The following is a 6,102-nucleotide window of genomic DNA, read 5'->3' on the forward strand; positions in this document are numbered from 1 at the left end:
ACACACACACACACATACACACACACTCGTGGCTGGCTGGGTGTTGACGATCCAGCCGCAGAAGAAAATGGAAAATAAGATGGGTTAGGGGTGGGTGATGGAAGAAAAAAAAAAGAGAAGCAAGGAAGAATTTGAGACGGCTACACCCAACACCGTTGTTTTGTTTGGTGGTGTATCGATCAGGGAGGAGAGGATTTTGTCTGACGAGGGGTTTGGGGCTGTGATGTCCAGATCTGTAGATAAAGACAGTGTAGCATGTTTTGGCTTACACACTGTCCCCTCTCTGTATCTTGTTCCGTCAGCTTGTACTGAACAGCACCTCATCTGATAGGAAACAGTAGACATGTGCTCCTGTTGAGCTCCTTAGATAAACTTATGGTGTTAACACGATCTGGCCTATACGTCTCTGATCTCAGGCCACCCACTCCTTCAGAAATCTCCAAACCTGAGTGTGTGAAGGTTAATAGTTTACTAGATTGAGTTTCAGAGCTGCAACAGGCTATATTTTATATTTGCTAACTTGTTTTTGTTTGGTTTTTTGGAGCTACACTTGCTTTTTATATGAGATGTATAGACATACACAAAAGTAGCATATTGATTGTATGTGTACATGAAATAATGCAACAGTCACAATAGAAAAACGTAATGCCATCTTGTGGCTCCTGAGAAAAATGCTGAAATCATGAAATGGAATCGATGTAAATGTGAGACACGGCTCAGGACTTGGAATACGTTTTGCCATCCTCCAGCTTTTCACAGGTTTGTTAGGGTTCTCATTACTGCCAGTGCTCTCGCTTCAGATGATAAATGAACCTAAAGTGGCTTGTTTATTGGATGAAAATTCTCATTTTTCACCTCAATACTTGATGCAGAATATTTAGTTTTAAGGTATCCTGCCTTCGCCTCAGGATTGTCTGGTTCAAGGATTATTATCATCTCAATTTGTAAAGAGATTTTGAAAACATTTGAAGCCTGCGTGGTTTACCCCATTCTTTACTTGCTGGCAGTCTTCTTCGTCTCTGAACTTGCTGCCGCGTTTCTTGGTATATTATTGCCGTCTGTAGGACAGTGGATAAGGGAACTTCAACAACAACACAGGGCCTCTAAACGTTATAATTATTTAGCTGAAAACACAATACAAAGAGAAAAAATGTGTCATTATTATTTAGAGGGCCACACACTTTCAATGCAGACACAATATTAAAAAACAACTTCAAGACCAACTAACACAGGGTCATTACTTTGCGTTTTTCAGAAATGGTAAGGTTTTGTTTAAAAAACCTTCGATCAAATCACAAAACCTCTATTAGCAAATTATGTTTCCCAATTGTCAAAGCATTGTCGAAGTTCAAATTTGTATTTCTCTGAAGGAAATTTATTCACAACTGTTTTAAAAACATCTATGAAGTAATCGGAAAATGGACAAATGGACACATCATGTAATGTAATCACCAAGGAAAGAACCTTGAGAGGAGATGAGGGAACTGAAAAACATCTGTGACCATCCAATGTGTTGTTTCATTTATATTGTGGTATTATGGTTCATGTGGTTTATTTTTTAAAACAATGAAAAGAGCGCCAATGTAATAAAAGACATAATAACATGAGTGTTCTGTACACAGGACTCAATACAGTTAATAAACTGCAGCCAGAAGCAACACAGCCTAACTACAGACATAGCAGCTATGTGCATTTACCACTTTAAGTGTAAAAGCCTTTCCTTGTACTTGGTCCAAAAGAGCTTTTACTCACCCGCTCATTCTCTTGTTACCCTCTCTCTCTCTCCCTCTCTCTCTCTCTCTGTCCTCCATTCTTTCTCCCTTTCAGATGCTCGGCATAAATATGAAATTGATTGATTATTGTTTAAGGGTCTGACAGTAGGGCAGTCTCGCGCAGACTCTTCCTCTCTGCACCTGTTTAATCCCCCACGTGTGTTCAGGCGGCTCAGATATATTCCCTACAAACTAACAGAGACACTGCCTTAAATGTGTTCTGTAAAAAGTTTCATGCCATGAAGTGATCAAAGAGAAATTGTTCATACATTTCTACAGAGTAGCGTGGCTAATTAAGCAAAATCAAATGACAAATATCACCAAAAATGGAGGAAATCACACATTTCATTTCATGTTACAGCAGCAGGACAGTGTATGTGGGATCTACTGAACAGATACATTGCCCATGTTCGTGATAATGAAGGAACATGTCACTCAGAGCAACAGTGATGTGTTTTTAATAGTTTTTAGACAACAATGCAGCTCTATGTTACAGAGGAAGAGGCTATCTCAGGCTTTTGTTTTCATGGGATCTGCTGCCTTATCCTTTCATCGCAATGTATAGATTGATTTTGTGTGTGTGTGTGTGTGTGTGTGTGTGTGTGTGTGTGTGTGTGTGTGTGTGTGTGTGTGTGTGTGTGTGTGTGTGTGTGTGTGTGTGTGTGTGTGTGTGTGTGTGTGTGTGTGTGTGTGTGTGTTCCAGAGGGAGATATAGAGAGGAAGTTAGGGACCAATGCTAGCGATATGGCTGGTAACGTAGTCAAGTCCATAACACAGGATGCAGTGGATGTGAGTGGACTCCTAACCAGTGTATTTATCTTTGACCTGACAGGGGGAGATTGATTCAAAAGCCAAGTGTCGCAATTAACCCTTTCTATGACCATCAATCACCATAATGCATGAAACAGTAATCAAATTAAATACCCAGAGAGAAATAAGGCCATTATTATCAGTCAGATTTCCACTATTCTACCTAATGATTTGATTAGGTTAAATTGTGACCTGGCTTCTGTAAATGAATTGTGTGGATTGAAATAAGGCAAAAAATATATTAAGTAAACTGCCAGTCATGATTCAACAAACTGCATCTTTTACACATATATTCACTGAAATACATTAAGGTTTGCTCCCCCAAAAATGTTGTGTACTTAAACATACAAGGTTGGGAAGCGGAACTTTTTAGTTTCCTGTTTTGTATCATCATGTAAAAACAGGCTGTTGGATGTCTCATCTACTTAAACTCTTCATATGCCATCTCATAATCACCCATTGTTTAGAAAAGGCATATTTAAATCTGTGTTTTCTATTCTATAAAGTTAACAAGGACCTCTTGAGGAAGCTGATGATGATGATGATGATGATGATGTGTCTGTTGAATACATGTAGATTACTTTTAATTGGTAGAATAAGTCTAATTGGTTATTGTTTTATCAGGACTGATTGTGTTTCCCTCCTACGAGCAGATTTTTGAGTTAAATATTACTTATAGCAAATGATTGGGCTGCAGTTTTCCTGAAAACGGAAATAAATCGATTTAAGTTGATGTCCTATTCAGGTGAAAGGCAGGTCACGTCACTGTGGGAAAACTGGAGGGAAAAAAAGAATATTAAAATAGGCAAACACAAAGTGGTTGACTCTCAACAGTAAGCATATACTAAGTGTGCAACTCCTGTCGGTGCACAATGGAGACACTCATGCACGGACTCATGGTTCCAGACTTGTAAACCTGAAATGAAACCACTTGTAATAATCTGTAAGCATATGCAGTATTCACAGTTAAGTGCCATATAAACCTGGTATTGAGGTACTGTAAAAAAAATACAATATGTGCAGAGAACATCCATTGCGAGGTTACATTTCATTATGTTGTAGAAATGCTTCCCGTTCAGTTTTCATCTTCTGCCTGAGCTCTCAAACACTTCTCCTGCGAATAAGCTCCTTGTCCCTCTAAACTATTTGCTGAGCTAAGACCAAGAAAAATGGGGGCGTAAAAGGAACAGTAATTAAGCCACCAGATAATCCTGACGACGGCAGCAAAAATGTCCATTCAGCTTATAGCCAGTAATTGTGGTCGGGACACTATGACCTTACTCATGTGAAGAGGGACTAAGAGCAATGGGGGTGGGGCACAATATTTGTACCATCGGTCGTAACGGCTCGGCTCATGTAAAGAGCATGTGTGATGGACAGCTTCCCTAGTTTACTTCAGTGAGGAATGCAGAAGCTTACAGCAGTAAATCGGTGATGCCATTTGAATGTCTTCCAAGGCAATCTAACACAATTATTCAGCAAATCAGAAAAAGCTATTCCTTTCCTATGTTTCCTATAGCTCTTTTTTATATAGGCTGTCTGGATTTGAAGAATAAGGCTTCTCACTCTGGCTCCTGTCTCAAGGATACATTTTTTATTTAGAGTGACTTTTTTGTTACCCTATCAATCGAGGATAACACTACTTTTCTAAAATCTAGAAATCATATCTACCTTCTTTACAATCCCTAAATGGACAACCATGGTTAGTAAGCATGAGGTCAACCAAGGCTACGGATCAAGTGATTGGCTTTTACCGCGAATAAGAGGCTACGTGACATTTCATTTCCCTTTTCATAAATGCCATAACTTCCGATTGTACCTCCAGAAAGTTTCAGTCAATAACCCAATGATTTGCTGTGATGTATTAATCAAGCATCCTGTTTTGGTCGAGCTACTTCCCAATTTCGCATCGATGCAAGAAGTGGAGATGAAATCTCGTCTGCACTGTCCACCAACTTGCATTTCCCTATGCATTCATTTCACACACACTTTTATAAAACTAAGTTCATGGGGTCATAGGTCGACTGAATTGGCCTGAATTGTTCAAACATTTTTCAAATCTGCTCAAATGTTTTGGATTTGTTGTTTCTTGGGCATAGGACTGTCTTTGGGACAAAACAAGCATTTTATATTGATACAACTTGAATTCAGAAACGTTTAAAAAATCTGTTTATGTGAATTTCTTTCCGATGGGTGTAATGGTTTAATGGAGGGAGGTTGACTTGCTGCTTGTGTTGATTAATTACATTGATTGATGGCAATTGACATGAGTGATAAGGTATGATTCTATTAAAATAATAGAAGTGAAAGAACAAAAAAAACTAAGCAGATTGATTAACAACATTTACCAGATTTTTACTGTACAAAGTTTATTTCTGGGACTCTTTCAATAGACCCTTGCCTTGCAGTTTCTAGCTGCCCCTGGAGGGTCTAGCAGTCGGTGACATCTCTAACTTTCACAACTCTTAACTTTGAGAACCTGGACTCTACAAGTGTATTCTAGTTTTAGTCTAGTCTAGTTTTACTTAGACGCTGAATACACTTAAACATCCCTTTGACTTTATAGAACTCCATGACAACTAAATGACAGTTAGTCAAAGATTTGGTTGGTTTATGCTGGTAGCAGTTTATGTAGCAAAGACGTGGACTTGGTAACTTTATATAATTTAAAAAATAAAGCTGAGGAGCATTCAAGCCTTACATTTTGAGATTATTCTATTTGAAAAACCACTTTGTTTTTGTCAAGTCTATAGCTAAAGATAATGGTGAAGTTCCACAGCAAAGTATTGGAGAGTTTTCTGAGTCCTTTTTAGGATCACACTAAGAAAAATGCAAAGTGCTACACACTCTATGAAGAAAAACAACAGCTCGGAGACCTATAGTCTCTTGCTTTCAGTTCCAATAAATCCTGCTGGGAGTTCACGCTGTTACAAAACAGCTTATTGTAGATACAATGTTTCCCAACCCCTAACCACTTTCCCACAGCCATTAAATTCATCCGTGACCTCCTGAGCCCCAACAATCACCAACCTACAAACAATCAATTCTACAAGTACAGAAACATCCATCCATTCATCCGGCAAGATGTTTCTATAGTGGCGTCTGTGTGAGTGCCGCTGCATGCATACAGGCACCCAAGAGCCCTGACTTCTTGGCTCTGTTTGCACCTTGAGCTGCTGGCAGGACCGCAGATCTCTCACCCATGGGGGGCAGATGAGATCTCCATCACCATATCCCATCTCCTTCTCTCATCATCATCACCACACACCCTTAACCCCAACCCCTCCCTTATCCCCCTCTCGCTTTCGGAGGTGTCTGGTGACTCTGGCCTCTGTTATCTTGCCCCTCCCTTCATCGTGGAGGAGAGAGGGATAGAGAGAGAGGCTGCAGCCCACTACCACCATGTCCCCAGAGGCCCCTTGCCTGCCTGCCTGACTGCCTGCCTGCCCCTCCTGCTGCTCAGTACAGCTGTGGCTCAGCACCAGACCCTGAGCAGCTGGGATTTCCACTCTGCCAGAGA

This window comes from Eleginops maclovinus, chromosome 3 (genome assembly GCF_036324505.1).
Source record: "Eleginops maclovinus isolate JMC-PN-2008 ecotype Puerto Natales chromosome 3, JC_Emac_rtc_rv5, whole genome shotgun sequence".
NCBI classification, from domain to species: domain Eukaryota; kingdom Metazoa; phylum Chordata; class Actinopteri; order Perciformes; family Eleginopidae; genus Eleginops; species Eleginops maclovinus.